Source organism: Bos indicus, chromosome 24, assembly GCF_029378745.1.
Source record: "Bos indicus isolate NIAB-ARS_2022 breed Sahiwal x Tharparkar chromosome 24, NIAB-ARS_B.indTharparkar_mat_pri_1.0, whole genome shotgun sequence".
Taxonomy (NCBI): Eukaryota; Metazoa; Chordata; class Mammalia; order Artiodactyla; family Bovidae; genus Bos; species Bos indicus.
Window position 1 is genome coordinate 11,233,668 of NC_091783.1, and position 23,216 is coordinate 11,256,883.

The 23,216-nt window shown below is 39.1% G+C and overlaps 1 protein-coding gene across 1 annotated transcript in view; it reads right to left on the reverse strand.

Moving 5' to 3' along the window:
• CDH7 (cadherin 7) overlaps nucleotides 1–23,216 on the reverse strand; it is a 149,247-nt gene that overhangs the window by 41,861 nt on the left and 84,170 nt on the right. The gene's annotated exons all lie outside the window — the stretch shown is intronic.

A 23,216-nucleotide genomic window follows, 5' to 3' on the forward strand; every position in this document is an offset into this window, starting at 1 on the left:
ATGCTAACATTTTTCTCAAATACAGTGACCCAAGTCAAACCATATGGTAGCTTTAAAAATGTTTTAAGGACAGTTGCGTGTACTTGTAAAGCACCATCTGTGAAAAAAAAAAAAAAAAAAGAATCATATGCCCGACATGTGGAAGCTGTCTATGACAGTAGTATGCTTCTCTTTCTTCAAGAGGTATAGAGAGCTCCAGCTTGTTGGGACTTTCAATCTATCTCGCCACTGAAACACTGTCCCAAAATAACTGCTACATTTAATGTATAAAAGCAAAAATTTTAGAAAGAAACCAACAGAAATCGCAGCACATATATAAAATAATGTACTGTAAAGCAACTATACCCCAATTGAGAAAAAAAAACCCACAAACCTTAAAAATATGTATATATTTGTCATTTTACATGTTATTTAATTTAAAAGAGCAGTGAGAAAAATTAGCTAAATGTATTTCTGTAGAACTACAGTCTAAATTCATAGTCATGTGTATGGGCATATGTGTGCACACACATATAGCTATGTATACATTCCAATTCATTCCAGAAGGATGTGAGGCTAATTGAAGTGATGGCAATATATAAATATAAAATGTATATACACTTAATAACACACGCCATGTATATGTGTATATGCTACATGAGACATAAGAATTTATATACCACTTACATAAAATATATTAACATATATATACCTTAAACCAATACAAAAAATAGGTTTATAATATCCAGGCCAGAGAGCATTTATTGAATTATCTGCTTAACATCTGTCTCATCTAGTAAACTGTAAATTCCAGACTGTTTTCTTCGGTACTAGCATACTTAGTGCCTATTCAGAATTTGATACATTGAAAAGCGTCAATATTCTTAATGAATTAGAAAAAGATAGAATCCAGATATCCAGTCCTCAAGAACCTTGAAAATGAACTGAATCTTTGCTCCAGAGAATCCAGTAGGTTGAAGTGAGAGATGGAGGAAGAAACAGCCAGGTATATTGTTTTTCTTGACCAGAAAAACTTCATATCATTACTATGGGAAAACCAAATTTTAATTCTTCTCTGAGGTTTCACATGAAAATTCTGAGACCTCCCTGGTGGCTCAGTGGTGAAGAATCTGCCTGCCCATTCAGGAAGAACGTGTTCGATCTCTGATCTGGGAAGATCCCACATGCCATGGAGCAACTAAGCCTGAGCACTGAAACCATTTTTTGAGGCTACCATTTTTTTATTCTACTCTCGAAAAATATTTCTAGCCCAATGGTTGTCAGCCAAAGGTGAGAATCAGAACCCCTCGGGGAACTTTCTAATACATTCCTGGCCCCTTCCAAGATTTTGATTCAGCAGATCCAGGATGAGTCACAAACACTTATTTTTAAAAGGTTCTTCGGGTCATTGTGATGCAAATACTCTTCTAAGAAACTTGATGGTTCAGTGGTGGTTTAATTGCTAAGTCATGTCCGACTCTTGCAAACCCATGGACTGTAGCCCGCCAGGCTCCTCTGTCCATGGGATTTTCCAGGCAAGAATACTGTGGAGTGGGTTGCATTTCCTTCTCCAGGGCAGCTTCCTGACCCAGGAATCGAACCCGGGTCTCCTGCATTGCAGGCAGATTCTTTACCGACTGAGGTATGACGGAAGCTGAAGAAATTTGACTTCCTCGTTAAAATTTTCTTGGGCCCATACATGCAATCCAATACTTAATTGGGTTCTGCTAAAAATAAAACAAAGCATTCTTATTTACACAAATACATTCACTTAAGACACTCTCAACATACACATAGCTTAGATATGAACCTATTTAATTTGTTCTTACATTACTTACAAAACTGGTAAGTTATGAGAAAAATCCTATTTTTATATATTCTGTGACTATGTAAGATAAGACGAGGTAAAAGAAAAAAAAGAAAAAAGCCTGTTTACCATCTGCTTTTCAATCACTTCAAAACCACAACTTTTAAGATATTCATGCAGGTTTACCAAAAGGGACAGCAAGTCTTTCTGTATTCAAGTAAAAGTTTGACTGACTCATGAAAGAATAATTTAACATTTCCTGCACAAATGAATGCAATTATTTGATGGCAACTTTTATTTTTAATGTGTCTAAAAGGCAACAAGATGCAGTAAAGACATCTGGATGCTGCCAAGTCATAAAGTAACACAGGATCACGCATGAAGATTGGCTGCCTAAAAGCTATTATGAAAATAGAACCATAAAAGAATTCTTATGAGAGCCCATGAATCAAGATTCCAGACAGAAGGAATTGCCACACAGAATGATTTTCAGAGCAAATCACAATAAGCCAGTTTTCAAAGAGAGGTGTGGTGTGATAGATGGCAAATTGAAGAAATGACTTTTGCAGTAAAATGTTAATTCCTGCTTTCTCCTTCTGATTGATTTCTACATAAGCAATATATCCCATAACTATTTGACTTTGCCAACAAAGGTCCGTCTAGTCAAAGCTATGGTTTTTCCAGGAGTCAGGTATGGATGTGTGAGTTGGACTATAAAGAAAGCTGAGTGCCAAAGAACTGATGCTTCTGAACTGTGGTGTTGGAGAAGATTCTTGGACTGCAAGATCAAACCAGTCAATCCTAAAGGAAATCAGTCCTGAATATTCTTTGGAAGGACCGATAGCGAAGCTGAAACTCCAATACTTCAGCCACCTGATGTGAAGAACTGACTCATTTGAAAAGACCCTGATGCTGGGAAAGATTGAAGGCAGGAGAAGGGGACGACAGAGGACGAGATGGTTGGATGGTATTAGACTCCATGGACAGGAGCTTGAGTAAACTCCAGGAGTTGGTGACAGGCAGGGAAACGGAAGCCTGGCATGCTGCAGTCCATGGGGTCACAAAGAATCAGACACGACTGAGCAACTGAACTGATTAAACTTCATGAGCAAAGCTATACTTGGGGAATGAAAATTAAAATAATAACCAGGGAAAGAAGAAGGAAAGGGAAGGAGATAAAGGCACTGTTTAAACACAGTCTATTCAATATTTGAAACTACATACCACTGGAGACTAGATGTATTTGGAAATTTGACCAAAACACTGTTCAAGATGCAGCCCAAAAGAGCAAGAAATATGAAGGATTCCTAAGAATCTGAACTCAAAACTCCATCACTTAGACCCAAAATAGCAATGCCATACAGAAGTTGCTTTATCTGTCAAGTGTCGTCTATGTCAGAGACACTGAAAGAGAAAGCTGCTTGTTGGCCATCGTCCCTCCTAAATAATGAAATAGCATGGTATAAATTTATTGCCATCAAAAGATGATGAACTTTGGGATGAAAAAGCAAGCATAATAACTAAGACAGTGGTCAGCAACCTTTTCCTGTAAAGACCAGACAGTAAATAATTAGCCTTTGCAGGCATTATGGTTCTCTGCCACGTGAAAATGAACTAGCTTGGCTGTGTGCCAGTAACACTTCATTTACAGGCACTGAAATCTGAATTCCATGTAACTTTCACATTTCATGCAACATTCCTTTTTCTTTTGATTCTTTTTCCCAATCATTTAAAAACATAAAACTATCCTTAGCTCTTGAGTTGTCTAGAAACAAGCAGGCAGCTGTTTGCCAACCCCTGGTCTAAGAAGCCCCAGATAATAAGCTTCTCTCTCCAGACTAGAGGTTCACACCTCTTCCTCCCACCCTTTTTACTCCACGTAAAATGAATTATTCACTATATACAGCGTACTTGGTACATTTCTAGTGTGTATCATCTGCTGTTCCCTCCTTCTCTGTCTGCCATTTCTCTTATGGGAATCTTTTGGGGCGGGGGGGGGGTGGTGTGGGGCGAGAGAGAGAGAGAGAGAGAGAGAGTGAGTGTGTGTGTGTGTGTGTGTGTGTGTGTACTATAGCCTGTAGCCCTCCAGGCTCCTCTGCCCATGGAATTTTCCAAGCAAGAGTACTAGATGGCTGGATGGAGTGGGGTGTCATTTCCTACTCCACGGGATCTTCCCAACCGAAGGATCGAACCTGTTTATCTTGTGTCTCGTGAATTGGCAGGTTGATTCTTTAACCACTAGCACCACCTGGGAAACCCATCTTCTTTATGAGTGATTCCATAATAAGACTTATTATAAGACTTCTTTATATTGAGAGAGAGTTACCTTCAAACAGGAAGTTTCAGGCACATCTTTAAACTGCATTTTAAAAGATGCAAAGTTGATACTATTAAAATTAAGTAAAAGTTGCTACTACTGAAACTAGCAAAAAGCTCCAGTGAAAGACCAAGATTATATGTGTACTCAGGGGCAGACATCAGAGAAGGCAATGGCACCCCACTCCAGTACTCTTGCCTGAAAAATCCCATGGACAGAGAAGTCTGGTGGGCTACAATCCATGGGGTCACTGAGGGTCGGACAGGACTGAGCTACTTCACTTTCACGCATTGGAGAAGGAAATGGTAACCCACTTCAGTGTTCTTGCCTGGAGAATCCCAGGGATGGGAGAGCCTGGTGGGCTGTCGTCTACGGGGTCACACAGAGTCGTACACGACTGAAGTGACTTAGCAATAGCAGCCGGGGAAAACACACTATGTAAATTCTAAGCCATGTCTGCCCACCACCCATTCCCTTTCTGCTAGAACAAACAGGCATTCTCCAAACTCAAAGAGCAATAAGCACCCTGTGTTGGATGACATCATCACATCTTGGTAGCTGCCTACCTCACCAAGTAAGTAGGGTTGCTGTAAATTATTCATAAATGTAAAGCATCTAGAACAGTGATGGACACAGAGCAATCACTGCATTAGCATTTGCTGTTACTACTGTACTATTATTAGTGCCATTATTTCCTGCTAGATTATCAGCAAATCAAATGGAAAGTAAAGACTACATATTTTTCTTCTGTTTTTCCCCAGGACACCTAGGCCTATGTCTTTGGCAGCATTAGTTTATAATATTCATCTTCTGAATTAAAAATCATTAACTACCATAAACAGTGGAGTCTTATCAGTTTCTCCCTGCCACTGTTAGCTTCCTTAACAGTAAAACCTTAGTTAAAACAGCATTAAATTCATTTAATAAAATCTCTGCCCTGAATTTTTTTTCTTCTTTTTATAGCTTGGTTTCTGGTCTACAGCCAAATGCGCTCTCATGAAACTCAATGGCCTTCTTTTAGGGCTTGAACTTCTGGTCAGTCCTGTTGTTGATGTTTCAGGAACTGATCCAAGTTACATCCTTCTGGAAATTCTTCAATCTGTTCCTGTAACCATCACATGGTACCACCAGGGCTGTTCTGTGTGTCAGTGTACACGTGTGTTCCTGTCTATATATTTAGTGTCTTATGTTTAATACGGATTTTGTACAGAAGCACGGAGACCGTTCATCATCCTTAAAAGCATTTCTATCTCTGGCACTTTCAGCTGTCCTTTGGATCAAAGCATTAGACTCTGTTGCTTTCAATATCCTCCCTACTTCTTGATCAAATCAATATAAATCATTTTTACTAAGTAAATGGGCTTCAATAACTGTACCAATGGAAAAAAGAACCCACAATCATAACCTGCCCTTGATGATTATCTGACTGTAAATTAATCGACTACTCAGGAACTTAGCTTGGAAAAGCTTTCTCAGCAAAGAACAATTTTGTACATTTAAACAGTTTACAAGTTCTAAGTTTTTCCCTTTTCCAAAAGCAAAACATGCCATTATTATGCACAACTACACTGAAGCCTTCCTTTCTCCCTTCCCTGAATGGTGCCCTCAGGTTGACCAAATGCAGACAAACGTTTCCTTACTCCTGACTGTTGGGGGCCAGAGTGAGGCACTCTGCCAGTGGCAAAGGTCATGAGGAAGGAGGCTCAACATACGCAAAGGTGGGATCGGGCCTCAGGAGTCCCCCTGGAAATCCTCGAGCATCTACCCCCATAACCAGAGCCTGCCTACTTTACTACTTTGTGCTCTCATCTACACCTCTGACTTTATGGGGGGCTGTCCCCCACCACCTCTTTCAGAGAAGGAGTTAACTTAGAGCTCCAGTTAATAAAAACTCCTGTGCGTGACAAGACTGTTTTAACCTAAAAACTCCTCTGAAGGTTCTCTGGCCTGCTTGACAGGCTCGTCCGGCCACATGTGATTGCTCACAGCCTCCCAACCGTGAGAGGCACGAGATGCTTTAAACCCTCTAAAAACAGGTTCTTTAGAGAAGTTAGAAAACTATTAGTATAAGTATAGTGGGCTGATTAGAAATTGTATTGATGAAGGATTTTTCATTTGTTGAGCCAATGTTTGTTGCTAAGTCTCCACATCCCCTGCCCTTACACACATTAATGAATATATAGAAGAAATAAGTGTTAACCTTTGATATTAATCACGTTAGACCTCAGGCTAAGTAAATTCTTTCCTTAACTAAAACCCACTACACCCTCACCCTATAGGAATGTAACTTTATTTGGGTGGCGTCTGTTTTGAGAATAATCACCCCTGGAGAAATAAGTGTCCTGGTTGACTGACCGCTGTCACAAGGAGAGGGTCATAAATTGTCAGCAGGCCCCCTGGCCAGAAGATGATGTAACACCCCTAAGACCTCTGTATACATTTGTATGAAGCACCTGACTTTGATAAAAGTCAGGACTGCTGACCCCACGTGACTTTTGCATAACATCTCAGTGTATAAAAGTAGACCATGGAAAATAAAGAATTGGGATCAGTTTCTCCAAATACTGGTCTCCCCATGTCGCGCTCTCTCTCATTCTGGCTGAGTCTCCATCTGGAGCGCAGAACCCGCCATGCTTACTAATTATGCCTGGGCTTCTAAGATCCGACCAGGGAGGCCTCAGTGTCTCCTCTCCTTCGGGAGAACGGAAGGACGCCTGCAGCCTACGTAAGTGGCGCAAACTTCTTGTCTTGAAGTTTTATTGGTCTCCCGCATAAACCAAGCTACTCAGCCTCTTTTCTCCACTGAATTTTCCTGCTGAGCTATCCTCATTCTATTACTCTTTACATCTCTAATTAATATCTAATTGAAGCTATTGTATCCTGATCCTCGCCGACACCGTCCCCGCTTCGAACTCCCTGGATCAGCCGGGGCTGGACCCTGGTACCTGATCTCCCTTTTCTTAGAACCAACCTTCAGCAGGAGTCTTGCTCCAAGTTATAAAACTACCTGCTATAATGAAAACACAAGAAAACATACATTTCCTTTGTGTAAAACAAATACAGTGCAATCTAACTCACCCCATTCCACACACACATATTCCAGCCCTTAAAAATTCAAGTCTTTGTAATCTTGCTTCCCTAACTACAATATTCTTGAAGTCTGCCTTATATGTTTAACTTTGTCCAGTGACATTTATGCTTTGACAGTTGCAAGTGACTTATCACTACACACAGCTTTTGTCTTAAAATGTCTGTGAACTATAAAACCTATATCCAGATTTGTGCACTAAGTTGTTTTCCATAGAGAAGGCATCAAGGGAAAGGTGTGTTCCAAACTATTATATATAAAAATAAATATATTTAACTAATAAATAACAAATAATTATATTTAACTTATATGCAGAGTACATCATGTGAAATACCGGGCTGGATGAAGCACATGTTGGAATCAAGATTGCTGGGAGAAATATCAACAACCTCAAATATGCAGATGACACAGCTTTAATGGCAGAAAAGTAAAGAGGAACTAAAGAGACTCATGATGAAGGTGAAAAGGGAGAGTGAAAAAGCTGCCTTAAAACTCAACACTCAAAAAATGAAGATCATGGCATATAGCCCTATCACTCCATGGCAAACAGATGAGGAAAATGTGGAAACAGGGTCAGATTTCATTTTCTTGGACTCCACAATCAATGCAGATGGTGACTGCAGCCACGAAATTAAAGGAAGCCTGCTCCTTGGAAGAAAAGCTATGACAAACCTAGACAGTGTATTAAAAAGCAGAGATATCACTTTGCTGACAAAGGTCTGTATAGTCAAAGCTATGGTTTTTCCAGGAGTCATGTACAGATGTGAGAGTTGGAACATAAAGAAGGCTGAGCACCAAAGAACTGACACTTTTGAACTGTGGTGCTGGAGAAGACTCTTGAGAGTCCCTTGGACAGCGAGGAGATCAAATGAGTCAATCTTAAAGGAAATAAACCCTGAATAGTAATTGGAAGAACCGATGCTGAGGCTGAAGCTCCAATTCTTCGGCCACCTGATATGAACAGTCAACTCACTGGAAAAGATCCTGATGCTGGGAAAGATTGAGGGCGAGAGGAAAAGGGAACGAGAGGATGAGATGGTTGGATGGCATCCCTGACTCAAGGTACATGAGTCTGAGCAAACTCTGGGAGATAGTAAAGGACAAAGAAGCCTGGTGTGCTGCAGTTCATTGGGTCGCAAAGAATCAGACACGACTTGGCGATTGAACAACAACAATATATACATATATGTTCAGTCTCCAAGTCGTGTCTGACTCTTCGCGACCTCATGGACTGTAGCCTGCCAGGCTCCTCTGTCCATGGGATTTTCCAGGCAAGAATACTTGAGTGGGTTGCCTTTTCCTGTTCCAGGGGATCTTCCCAATCCAGGGATGGAAGCCACATCTCGTGTCTCCTGTGTTGGCAGGCTCATTCTTTACTATGTCACTGTTGATGCCTTCATAGATGTTCAGAGGTTAAGGGGGAGAAAAAGAAGAGCTCTGAAAGTTTTTCCAGCTCTGTGGGTGTCCTCTACAAAGTACTGAGCCTTTCCTATCTCACTGTGCTAGATTTTGAGATCTATGATAGAAGCCAAGTGTAAAATCTTACATTTGTCCAGCAGGTAATAATTGTCTGAGACAGGTAAGAGAGATTCACTGCCTGCTGAATGAAGGGAAAAAAAATTAAGAACAAATTATTTGAAACGTAGCAAAATGTGCTTAGTCATTCAGTCTTGTCCAACTCTTTGCCACCTTTTGTACTACAGCCCACCAGGCTCCTCTCTCCATGGGATATTTTTTAGGCAAGAATACTGGAGTAGTACTAAAGAAAGCTGAGTGCCGAAGAATTGATGCTTTTGAACTGTGGTGTTGGAGAAAACTCTTGAGAGTCCCTTGGACTTCAAGGAGATCCAACCAGTCCATCCTAAAGGAAATCAGTCCTGAATATTCTTTGGAAGGACTGATGCTGAAGCTGAAACTCCAATGCTTTGGCCACCTGATGCGAATAACTGACTCATTTGAAAACACCCTGATGCTAGGAAAGATTGAAGGCAGGAGGAAAAGGGGACGACAGAGGATAAGATGGTTGGATGGCATCATCAACTCAATGGACGTGAGCTTGAGTAAACTCCAGGAATTGGTGATAGACAGGGAAGCCTGGTGTGCTGCAGTCCATGGGGTTGCAAAGACTGAGTGACTGAACTGAGCTGAAGTAGGTAGCCATTCCCTTGTATCTTCTGCATCTCCTGCATTGCAGGCAAATTCTTCACCTGCTGAGCCATTGAGGAAGCCCCTTATAGCAAAATACATAAAGCAAATACAGAATAAGCAGTAAAAAATAATGGGTGGGTCTATGTCCATTTTATATTTTTATGAGGGTCATTATTTTAACTTTCAAAAAACTCCATATGTTAACAGCTAATTCTCTTGCGCTTGATACAGTCATATTTTATAAGATGATTTACACTACCTAAAAAATATCTAGTGCTTACAGGTAAACTGGGACCCTCAGAACGCTATTATGAATAGTTTCAGGAATGTTTAAGCCTAAGACATTAAATCGTGTCAAGATATTAGGAATAAGTATACATATATCAAGAATTATTATTTTTATTATCTAGGTTCACAAGTGCCCTCTGACCTCCATGAGTACTTACATTAACATTTTAACCTAGATTTAAAGATCACTGAATATTTTTTAAACAGCAACTCAAGCAGGTATACCTAACACATCTCTGTTTTGTAAAAATTTTTTTTAAAAACTTTGACTATCAACTAAATGTGTTTACATTTCAAATTGCTAATTGCACTGTCTAAAAAGAGGTAGTACCACAAATTGCTGAATATATTCCCCAAGAACAATGCATATTTATGCAGTCCTTAGCCTGTGCAGGGTATAGTTCTAAGAGTGAATTTAGGTAGGCTGTTTGAATTTTATAAGCAGAAGTTAGGAAATAAGCCTTGCAAAAATGACTGTATTTCTGCCCAACATCAAAAACCTGATTCACAGTATAGCTCAGATTGATTCCCTGCTTGCTGATGTCCATATTTCCCAGCATGCACTACTGACTGGACCACAAACTTCAGTGAAAGGATCTCCATCACTTTCAGGGAAGCTAAACCCAGAATATGGCCCAAACACAGTTTATGTTTCTCAGGGGATCTTTATGAAATAATGGCAACTACTAAACTATCTTGCTCCACACGATTACTTTGTGAGTCATGCTGACAGTGGAGAGGAGATTACAGTGGCTGTCGGCTGACCTGAGAGCCACCCTTATTTTTGCCATTTCATGTAAATGTAACCTGAAGGTTTTTTAGTTTCTCTGGAGAAGAACTGGGACCCAAGATCTTTCATCTTCTTCCACAGTATCTACAGTATTTTTTTTTTTTTTTTTTAAATAACGCCGCCGGGCAGGAAGGAGAAGAGGATCCCGGCGCCGAAGCGGCCACGCTCTCTGGGCGCCGCCATGCCACCCGCGCAGTGCCTGCCGGGCCAGCGGGGCCTCCACACCGGCATCCAGGCCGGCCTCCGGGCCAGCGCGCGCGCCGCCGCCAGGGCGCGGCCGCAGGAGCCGGGCGCGCGCGCCGCGGGCGCGGAGCTGGGCCCGGGGCTTTTTTTTTTTTTTTTTTTTTGCTGTAGTCCATGGCATGTGAGATCTTAGTTCCCTGACCAAGATTGAAACTGTACCCCCTGCATTGGAAGAGTGAAGTGTTAACCAGTGAAGAGGTCCATACAATATTTTATAGCGTCTCTGCTTCCATATGCTTCACCTCCTCACTCCTTGAATCTGAGCCACCCAGTCCTGCTTCAATCAATATGATGCAGTGGAAGTGATGTACTGTCAATTATGGAAATCAGCTTCAGGAGAACTTTCAGCTTTTATTCCTGCCATTCACGGAACAAACCCAGATTAGCTACTGGCTGACAGGAGGCATGCTTCCATCCCTTCTTATCATCCCGGCAGATAGACAGCCACCTCTACAGAGGAGCCCACGTAAGACCACCAAAAACCCACCATGCTGAACCCCACCAAATCCTGACCCATGAAATGACAACCTAAAAAACACTGTTTTAAAGCACTAGCTTTGGGGTGACTTGTTGGGTAGCAGCTGAAACAACCACAAAAAGGAAGAGAATAAGAGTGGGTGACTTCAATTTTTGACTTCTGATGGCCAAATATAAAGGGAAAATGAAAAAAAATAGACTAAACCAAATAAACTAATGGCAGAGAGGTCAGATTTATACATGGAAATTTCCATATTCTTCAGTTCAGTTCAGTCGCTCAGTCGTGTCTGACTCTTTGCGACACCATGGACTGCAGCACGCCAGGCCTCCCTGTCCATCATCAACTCCCAGAGCTTACTCAAACTCATGTCCATTGAGTCAGCAATGCCATCCAACCATCTCATCCTCTGTCGTCCCTGTCTCTTCCTGTCTTCAATCTTTCCCAGTATCAGGGCCTTTTCAAATGACTCAGTTCTTCCCATCAAGTAGCCAAAGTATTGGAGTTCCAGCTTCAACATCAGTCCTTCCAGTGAATATTCAGGACTGATTTCCTTTAGGATGGACTGGTTGCATCTCCTTGTTGTCAAAGGGACTCTCAAGAGTCTTCTCTAACATCACAGTTCAAAAGCATCAATTCCTCAGTGCTCAGCGTTCTTTCAGAGAAGGCAATGGCACCCCACTCCAGTACTCTTGCCTGGAAAATCCCATGGATGGAGGAGCCTGGTAGGCTGCAGTCCATGGGGTCGCTAAGAGTCAGACACGACTGAGCGACTTCACTTTCACTTTTCACTTTCATGCATTGGAGAAGGAAATGGCAACCCACTCCAGTGTTCTTGCCTGGAGAATCCCAGGGACGGGGGAGCCTGGTGGCTGCCATCTATGGGGTCACACAGAGTCGGACATGACTGAAGTGACTTAGCATAGCATAGCATAGCATAGCAGCTTTCTTTATAGTCCAACTCTCACATCCATACATGATTCTATTCAAATCATTGCCTTATGGATTATGCCCTGTCTTTACCATATAACACAGATTCCAGGATCCAACAATACCTCCCTCTATTGATAATATATGCAAATCCTTTTATTGATCTAAATAGGAGTTTTTATTTCCTTTCTTGATCAGTCATTTTTAAATTCTCTTAAAATACCTTAATCCCAGAAGACTACAAAAAATGCTTTTTCAGAATCCTTCTCTGCCCTGTTAACTGAAGGCTGTCAGGTTGGCCAAGTAATAACTAAAAAATTATTTTCCTCATTTTATACCCATACTTCATGGTGTTCCCAACTGTCCCCTTCATTTTAATTGCCATGCATATGCTATGACTCCCAAACCTAACTGTGTACTCTAGACTTCTTTGAGATAAAACCCTTCTTCATGACATTCTAGAAACAGTTATCTAGATGTCACAGTAACAAAAATGTTAAGATTACATTTTAATCACCTCCACATTCCCATTCTGAAGGTGCAACACATTTTTCATCTAGTTGCCCATACTAGAATCATTAGTTTTATTCTTAAATTCTCTCTCCAACTTTCCTTACATAATCACTAAATCCTCTCTTATCTATTTCTTAGATATCTTTTCCTTGGAATCCTACCCATTGAAACTAATCTAGGGAACAACAACCAGGGGAAAAGAAGGAAAATTGTACCTTATCTGTGACTTGTCCTAAGCAAAAAAAGAAAAAACATAAAAGGCTCACTGGAAAATGTCTTTGACATACACATATTCTGAAAAGATTATTCTGATAACTGCCAAAATAAAAGAAAACAGAAAATACTCCTAAGGAACAGTCTTAGTCCCTTAGTCTATCCTGTGCTGACATTCACATTACTATCAACTTTCTTCAAAGACAGTTGATTTCTTATTTTTTAAGACCTTAAATTCATCTCTAATCTTGACTATTCAAAAACAAGTACATTTATACCTTAATAAGCAGGTAACAGTCTCTATGCACACAGCCATGTTCATAAAGATTAAAATGATGTTAGGATCGACTTCTGATACACAGCAACAATGGGTTGAACAAATTGGAAAATATTAATCTGAAAATCAGACATTCACTAAATTAGTTACTGTATTAATCTTATAACATCCAGCCTTCAAAACTAAAACCCGAAATGTATGTTTTTCACAGTCAAAGGGCACGAAGATCTTTGCTCCATTTTGAGAAACGTGCATCCACAGCAGCAGGCTTAATTAAATAACATCTTTGAAAGAAAAAAAACTGTAATGAAAAGAAGAAAAATAAATTGGAAATGCTGCTGGTTTCATTTTTCTCCAACACACATCAGCAGCATTTATCAGATACTGAAATACACACTTGACTCTGAGCATTAGCCCCTCATTACTGCAAGCAGCAGACAAGGACACGTTTCAATAACAAGACAGCAACCCAGAGCTCAGAAGTCTGTGCAGCTGAGCAAGTCAACAGGACGTAGCAGATTCTAACTCTTCCTCCCCCACAGGGAATGGAGGCTAGCCATGGTGTCAGTGCCTCCCAGTAATGCTCTGTTATTTGATGGTTCTGACTTCACTCAGCCTTTTTGAGGGTATGAATATGAGGAGATTATGAACACAGAACAGTAGAATGGGCCTGAGGAACCTTAAATACGTTATTTGACAGTACAATATGTGCCTCCATAGAAGCCATCCCTAGGCCACAAACTGGATGTGTGCTTATCCTTCATAGGAAATGCATTTTGAAAATGCTCATTTTTTACTGTACTGTAACTCTACGTAGTAATCTATTTTATAGAAGCAAAACCCATATGTAATCCCAGCTGAGATTTTACACTGAAAACTGAAGTATATTAGAGGTAAGATTGCCACACTCAAAGGAAAAATGAAAGACTAAAGTTCCTACATTGTAAATTATGATGGAGAAATGTAAACAGAAAGAATTCTAGGTGGAAAGAAAGACGGTTTTCACTCAACATGGGATAATACTTATGTTCACGCTTTGTGGACGTTGAAGCCCTAGGTAACTGGTTATAAAGGTTATCATCAAATCATTCATAAATGGCCACAGAAGTAGACTCTACTTTGCTTTAACTATTTAACACTATGGTTCTGTTATTATCTAAAATATATTTAAAATATATAATCATGTCTAAATGTATGGAAAGGATCACTGAATTCTAAAAAAAATAATTATCTGGTAATACCCATACAAATCTTTAGCCTTGTAGTTTCTGCATATTTGATCACACTAATAAGCATTTTCTGTATCAGACATTAGAGCAGTAATAGCATAACTGAAGGTGCTGGTGGTCTACTCACATCTGCCTCTCATGACCCCTTAGATTGTAGCCCCTCCAGGCTCCTCTGTCCATGGGATTTCCCAGGAAAGAATACTGGACTGGGTTGCCACTTCCTTCTCTAGAGGGTCTTCCCAACTCCAGGATCAAAAGCAGGTCTCTTGCAGGTTCTTTACCGACTGAGCCACCAGGGAATCCCATACAACTGAAGGTAGTCTTTCATAATTCTGTACTTCTTTTTCTAACTAACGTATGCTTTAGAAAAAGACTGTTTTTCTTTCTCCCTGCTCCTAAATTTACCCGTATGCAAAGTACAGTATACATAGATGTTTCAAAATAGGATAATAACTTGCCCATACTAGATGAACCTCATTGGAACCATGATGGTGCACTGTTTATGAAAAAAGCAGTGGACTAAAGTTTTATTATACTATAGAGCAGAAAGAAAAACGGTTCAGATGATTATCAAGCATGGTTCCCAGGTACAAAATAACCTAATTCCAATAGAAATGACTCTATCTAAGTGGACATAAGAACACTATTATCCAAATGTGAAGTAGTATTTTAAGACACACAATAATCAGAACAAACATGTCTTGAACAAAGTGCTCACTAACATCCTAGCAGTGCCTGGTTGTAAATGTTTTCCTAAAGTTAGGAGAGCCTGGAAAACTTTTCAACAAATGATTCATTTTTTATGGACTGCCTGCAGCATTCTCTTGTTTATCTCTGAAGATCTTAACATATTCTGAGAACAATGGAAGAAAGCTTTGCCTTCTTTCAGAATTTCTTGGTTTTAGTCAGAATGCTCTTATGACTCAGATTCAGAAATCCATTCTAAATTTCACAAATGATTCTACTATTATCTGGTCAGGAAAAGAACAGTGAATTTATGGGACTCAGACGTTTTCTCAGACTCTGATCACTCTGAGGGGTCTCTGGAAATGTTTTACCTAGAACAGAATATACGCCCCCATTTTACTGAAACCTTGGTAAGCAGAACTGAAAGTCAAAATCCTGTTCTTGAGGACCATGAACAATTGCTGTTTCTTGACAGAGAGAATCATCATATCTTAAGAAGAGACTTACTTCATTCTGAGAAAACCACTCCAAAGAGAGAGACTTAAGTTTAAAAAAAAAAAAAAAAAAAAACATAAAATATGCTTCTGAAATTGAGAACCAAAATAGTGTTGGTTTCATGATGGAAAAGAATCAACCCACAACATGGGAGACCTGGGTTCAATCCCTGGGTTGGGAAGATCCCCTAGAGAAGGGAAAGGCTACCCACTCCAGTATTCTGGCCTGGAGAATTCCATGGACTGTACAGACCATGGAGTTGCAAAGAGTAGGACACTTTCATGATGGAAAAATCACTTGGATTTGGGAGTAAAGACTGCCTTTGTGAGCTCACACTGCCCACAGTTTATAAAACTTTTTAAAATAATAAAAAATAACACAGAAGGTTTAAGGATACAGACAAAAAGGATGGATATTCCACATGCAGCCCCTAGAGGGTTAAATCCATGTGGTTGGATTGAAGACAAGAGTTCATACACCTGTTCTCATGAACTATAATGAAGCTACTGATTTGAAACTTACTTTTGTAGTTATTAGTAAAAGCTCTCCTGAATTCTAATACTTTATCAATGCATTCTTTTAGAATTTTCTAAATCTATTATTTTATCAATGATTATTTTACCACTTCCTTTCAATTTGTTGTACCACTCTGTCTTAACAGTTAAGTACTATTTTATACTATATAAAGTATTTATACTATATAAAGTATATACGATTTTATACTATATAAGGTATAAAATACTTGATAGTAAAGTAGCTTCTTTACAAACTAGCTAGAATAATAAAATGGTGTTGAGTTTTGAATAGCAATTTCTAAAAAATAATTTAACTAAAAAGGTCAGATTTAAACATTAAAAAGCTAGAATTCAGACTGTGAGCTCAGAAACAATAAAAAATAGTTTCAGAGTGAAGCAGTGATAACCAACCTCAGGGGAATGCCAAAGACAATAGAAACAAAAAAACTTAAACACCAGATCTATTATGGATCAAGAAAGGACAAGAGACTAGAAAAACTTCAAGGATTTAAATTTAATGAGAATTAAAAAATAAAAAAAGTGTGCTATTTGACAGGCCAGGAAAAGTGGTAATATTTTTAATAAATGTTTAAATAAACACCATTACAATTCAGTGCTTTGAAAAGAAGAGAAATGCTCAATGAATTAGAATAACTTTCCCAATAATAAGAGTTCAAGAGAAATTAGAAAATATAACTTTCTACTCCATAGTATATTTTATAAGAGCTAAAAGTAAAATACCTTTTATTATATATTATTTGTAAGCCATTCTTGTTTGCAAAGCACTGTACATATATAACAGGGTCCTTGCAAAGGAGGCATAAAGACACCCTTTCACATACACTACACTTCATCTGGTACAAACACCCCCTTCCACACTGTACTCCAGGAAATCTGCCCTACTTTTGCTCTCTGAGCTTAACACGCTCATATGATAGCCTCTGTCTCATATGATAACTTCTGCACAGGTGGTTACCTCCACAGGAAAGTCCCCTTTTCCCTGTTAACCTGCAGAATAACACTACTGATCCACTGTGCAGCTTCTTCCTTAGGTCATGTTCAAATCTTTGAGTGACTAGCAGGGACTGACTAGCTGGCTGGCAGATGGGGCCGGGGCTCGCTTGGGCACTTCTACAGGACCTTGGCTATTTACCCAAATCATTGTGACCATAGCTAACATCTTACCCGCACCGCCCCCCCCAAAAAAAAAACCCACAGTATTACATTTTTACTAGACCAGTGCCCAACAGTGGAAAGCATGTGTGCGCTTACACCCTTCCTTGGACTAGAAAGACAAATTGTTGTACAGAAAATTTTACAACCTCTGTTTACCTATTTAGCTTAAAGAAGGAAGAATGGGAGTGATTTTCCAGTCTTGAAAGATGAGGAAGAGTAAGTGTGCAGGGGTGGCTGAGCACAGGAGAGTCCAACAGCAGAAGGAAATATTCGAAGACCCAGAAAAAAATTGACGTTGCCTCTAGGAATTAAGTGGCTTAGTGTCCACTCCAGACCACTGCCTAAAACTAGGAGTAGTGGGACATGCATCTAGCAAACACAAGTCCAAATAATTCTAGGGGGTCCAAAAGTAGCTCTCTGATGTCCAAATAAGAAGTCAGATTATGAGCTTTATTTGAGGTTTTGAGAAAGGAGAAGGCCTGGATTAATGCAAACTAACGCTGAGCTACAGTGCTAAGTGCAGTCACTTGCACATAAAAAGTGAATTGCACTTTTGAATAAATAACTGCTCAAAATGAAAAAAGAATTATGACTTCATAGTTTTTCATCTAAAAACTAGATTAATATAAATACCATAAGCAATTTTGTCAAGTGAAACAAGTTTGCTGATCACCAAGCTTGACGTGCAAAGTAAATATACCATTCCCACTGTTTTTAATTAACTCTTAGAGGAGTCATGTTTTACGTTTGTTTATTTCAGTATTGGTAAGAAGTCTGTGTTGGGTTGGTTAGGCATTAGAATGCATTAGCAGACAGTGAAAATTATAATTTTTAAAAAGGATCTGTGGGTGGAGGGAGCTTTGGAAATAAAAATTAAGTTGATGTATACCAGGTAATTACCTTGATTATCTATTATTTATGCAGAACTGTGTGGAGAGGGAGGGTAGGAGGAAAGTGTGAAGCAACACTGTTGCTATTTAGCCACTAAGTCTTGTTCAACTCTTTTACAACCCCAGACTTTATTTTTTGGGGTTCCAAAATCACTGCAGATGGTGACTGCAGCCATGAAATAAAAAGACTCTTACTCCTTGGAAGAAAAGTTATGACCAACCTAGACAGCATATTAAAAAGCAGAGACATTACTTTGCCAAAAAAGGTCCACCTAGTCAAGGCTATGGTTTTTCCAGTAGTCATGTATGGATGTGAGAGTTGGACTGTGAAGAAAGCTGAGCGCCAAAGAATTGATGCTTTTGAACTGTGGTGTCACTTTCACTTTTCACTTTCATGCACTGGAGAAGGAAATGGCAACCCACTCCAGTGTTCTTGCCTGGAGAATCCCAGGGAAGGGGGCGCCTGGTGGGCTGCCATCTCTGGGGTCGCACCGAGTCGGACATGACTGAAGCGACTTAGCAGCAGCAGCAGCAGCAGCAGCAGCTGGAGAAGACTCTTGAGAGTCCCTTGGACTGCAAGGAGATCCAACCAGCCCATCCTAAAGGAAATCAGTCCTGAATGTTCATTGGAAGGACTGATGTTAAAGCTGAAACTCCAATACTTTGGCCACCTGACGCGAAGAGCTGACTCATTTAAAAAGACCCCTATGCTGGGAAAGACTGAAGGTGAGAGGAGTAGGGTACGACAAAGGATGAGATGGTTAGATGGCATCACTGACTCAATGGACATGAGTTTGGGTAAACTCCAAGAGTTGATGATGGACAGGGAGGCCTGGCGTGCTGCAGTCCATGGGGTCACACAGAGTCAGGCATGACTGACCGACTGAAGACTGCCAGGCTCCTCTGTCCAGGGGATTTCCCAGGCAAGAATAGTAGAGTGGGTTTCCATTTCCTTCTCCAGGGATCTTTCTTACCCAAGGATCAAACCTATGTCTCCTGCATTGGCAAGCTGAGTCACAAGCAAAGCCCCATGAAGCAACATTTGCTAACACTAAAGATCTTTAGCATGAAGAAAACTAAAAGATCATTATTGCCAATTACTTCTGTGTAGATATTACCTGCACATTATAAATACTATAGGTCTATTTAAATTTTACTTTTTTCATATACAAGGCTTCGGATACCCTGTCTTAATACACATACATTCTCTTATAACGAGTTAATAGTCATTAAAATGTCACGAAACTATACAGTTTAGTCTCATGTTATCTGTTATTGAAGACTATTTTGTTTTCTGAACATAATGGTTTTACCCCAATAAGTTGTGGAAAATACATCTTCTACATGAGGATGAAACATCAGATCAATCTTCCACATTAGTAAAGCAGAGTAAGCTTAACCAACCATCTCAAGTACTACACCATTACTCATTTCTTAGTCTACAGTAATGCTTCTATACACTGTTTTACTAGCCCCAATACAATACATAACATCATGTTAGCATTCTACACCTGAGTTCTCAAGGGATTTTTTTTTAAGAAGCTCTGCATTTAACCTAAATATGATTTTTTGACCCTTGATATCTAGATGACTGACCTGGTCCTACACTTTATGGAGTTCAAAATTAACAAGATTCTCTTTATTAAACATTAAATATTTTACTGGTTATCTATGCCACAATGGTAAAACTGTAAAATGTTCCACCATCATTATTTCTCAAGATTATCCTGTATGCTGAATGTGCTTAATTATCCAAAGACAATCACTGACATTATATTAGAAGACAAAGGAGGAGAAACATTAAAAAAAATTAGACTAATAAAAATTGTCTAATAAAAATTAGACAATATTCATATATTAGAAGTCATTGGAGAAAATAAAATTCATTTTTAGTTGTAATTTAAACTGAAAGTAACAATTTTTTAAAATTTTTATTTTTAAACTTTACAATATTGTATTAGTTTTGCCAAATATCGAAATGAATCTGCCACAGGTATACCCACGTTCCCCATCCTGAACCCTCCTCCCTCCTCCCTCCCCTACCCTCCCTCTGGGTCATCCCAGTGCACCAGCCCCAAGCATCCAGTACTGTGCATTGAACCTGGACTGGCGACTCGTTTCATACATGATATTATACATGTTTCAATGCTATTCTCCCAAATCTCCCCACCCACTCCCTCTCCCACAGAGTCCATAAGACTGACCTATACATCGGTGTCTCTTTTGCTGTCTCGTACACAGGGTTATTGTTACCATGTTTCTAAATTCCATATATATGTGTTAGTATACTGTATTGGTGTTTTTCTTTCTGGCTTACTTCACTCTGTATAATAGGTTCCAGTTTTATCCATCTCATTAGAACTGATTCAAATGTATTCTTTTTAATGGCTGAGTAATACTCCACTGTGTATATGTACCATAGCTTTCTTATCCATTCATCTGCTGATGGGCATCTAGGTTGCTTCCATGTCCTGGCTATTATAAACAGTGCTGCGATGAACATTGGGGTACACGTGTCTCTTTCCCTTCTGGTTTCCTCAGTGTGTATGCCCAGCAGTGGGATTGCTGGATCATAAGGCAGTTCTCCTTCCAGTTTTTTAAGGAATCTCCACACTGTTCTCCATAGTGGCTGTACTAGTTTGCATTCCCACCAACAGTGTAAGAGAGTTCCCTTTTCTCCACACCTTCTCCAGCATTTATTGCTTGTAGTAACATAATTTTGATTCCATATTTAGCATAAGAAATTATTGAAGCATTTAGCTAACTTCTTGCCTGGAGAATCCCAGGGACGGGGGAGCCTGGTGGGCTGCCGTCTGTAGGGTCGCACAGAGTCGGATACGACTGAAGTGACTTAGCAGCAGCAGCATATGATGAATTGATAAATACTTATCAATTACTGGGCATTTATTAGGTATAAAACATTACTCAGTTGACTGCATGGGTAGAAAGTCTTCTGTATCAAAAATTTAAAATCCATGAATCTAAATGCTTATAGAATTTGGAATGTTTTTGAGTCTTAACTTATTAGACAGAGGACAATGTCTTTTTTAATACCTTAGATAGCTCCAACAATACACTACGTTTTAGTCTACTATCTGACATCTCTGTGACATATGACTGCATTTGGACAGGAATTTTCATCGAGCCTCAAAATAGATCACAAAGTGCTATCATGAAACACATTTTGATTTGGCTACTTAATATTCTTATGAACCTAATAACATTGTAATTATAAAAATACTGGGATTTCTTTGGAGGGAATGATGCTGAAGCTGAAACTTCAGTACTTTGGCCACCTCATGCGAAGAGTTGACTCATTGGAAAAGACTCTAATGCTGGGAGGGATTGGGGGCAGGAGGAGAAGGGAACGACAGAGGATGAGACGGCTGGATGGCATCACTGACTCGATGGACGTGAGTCTGAGTGAACTTCGGGAGTTGGTGATGGACACGGAGGCCAGGCGTGCTGCAATTTATGGGGTCGAAAACAGTTGGACACAACTGAGCAACTGAACTACTACTAATGCATATTATATATTGTAAAACAGTGAAGATCCAGAAACAGTTATGGTTAACATTTTAATGTTTTCCTGGAATCCTGTATTCTATAAAAATGAAATAAAATTGAAACAAAGAGTCTGTAAAATTTTGGATACTGCTTTTTACATAATATTTTATATAATCGTTTCTTGTATTAGCTAATATAGTAAGAAAATGTCACCACATCATTTTGATGATGCACAAGATTCTATAATTTGGAAATATCAAACATTATCTGTACGTTGTTTTGTTCCACATTTTATAATGATTCCATATGTTCATTGTACTTAATACCTTCATGAGATGTTGAGAAAGCAAGTTAAGATGAAGCCCTTAAATTTACCCAAAATGAATCCTAGCAGATACTAACCACTATCTAGAACAGTAGTAATAATCATTCATGTTACTTTTATATAATTGTAAGTTATCAGTAAGTTTTACCTTGTAGTTTTTTTTTATTAATTTTATGCTTTAAGATTAAATGCATTCTTATACAGTTTTCTTACAGGTTATTTTTTTTTAAATTAATTTTCTAAAACTTCTAGAAATAATATTAAGAAATTGAGTATAAAATTTTTCTATTACTGAATCAAATATCTCATATGAAATACATGTATTTGTGTTTATTTCCTCAATGATTTATGCTATCTCAATATGATAGCATATCATATTGAATCATATCATATGAAATATATGCATGTATTCAATAAAACAATTCCAATATATATTTAAAACTTCTTGAATATGAGCAGATTGATTTCAGATGAGTCTTTGAAATCTTTGAACATGACTGCGTCCCAGTGCATTCCTTTCCTTTTAGACAACAAATAAAACATTTACCAACAGTTGGCCTATCCTAGTTATTAAAACTTTTTTACACAGATTGTCACCAGCTGAGTTAAAACAGCAGCTGTCCACTGGAAATAATTGCAGAAATGTTTTGCCTATTGGCCTGAAATCAAACATATGTTTTCCTATAACAACTAAAACATAACTTTCTTTGTTGATGTGTGTTAATTATTGAGAGATGTTAATTACACAGTTATACACCTGGATTGTCACACTAGCATAGAATCCCAGACTCTTGAGTGTAGGCATTTTCATACATGCTTTAATTTTTAGTGTTTCAGACATTTGAGAAAATATGACTATATTCTGGAACAATTCCTTTTGACTTATTTTTTTAAAGATTTGTCAAAGATCATGTCTATACAGAAAAGAGGGAGCTCATTTTACCCCATATCTAATCAGAGTTGGGAGTTAATTTGCAAATAGCCTTTATTTTGGATTATAATGATTTTTTAAAATCTCCTTTGCACTTATTTTTATGATAGGTTTCATGCATTTTCCATGCTCTGTATAAATTTTTCAAATAATTTAATTAGTATAAGTGTTAAAAAAGAATAGCTGACAATACAGCTGGTGGTTTAGTTGCTAAGTCGTGTCTGACTCTTGTGACCCCACAGACTATAGTCCGCCAGGCTCCTCTGTCCATGGGATTTTCCAGGCAAGAAATTGGAGTGGGTTGCCATTTCCCCCTCCAGGGTATTGGGGATCAAACCTACATCTCCTGTGTCTCCTACATCGTCTGGCAGATTCTTTAACCACTGAGCCACC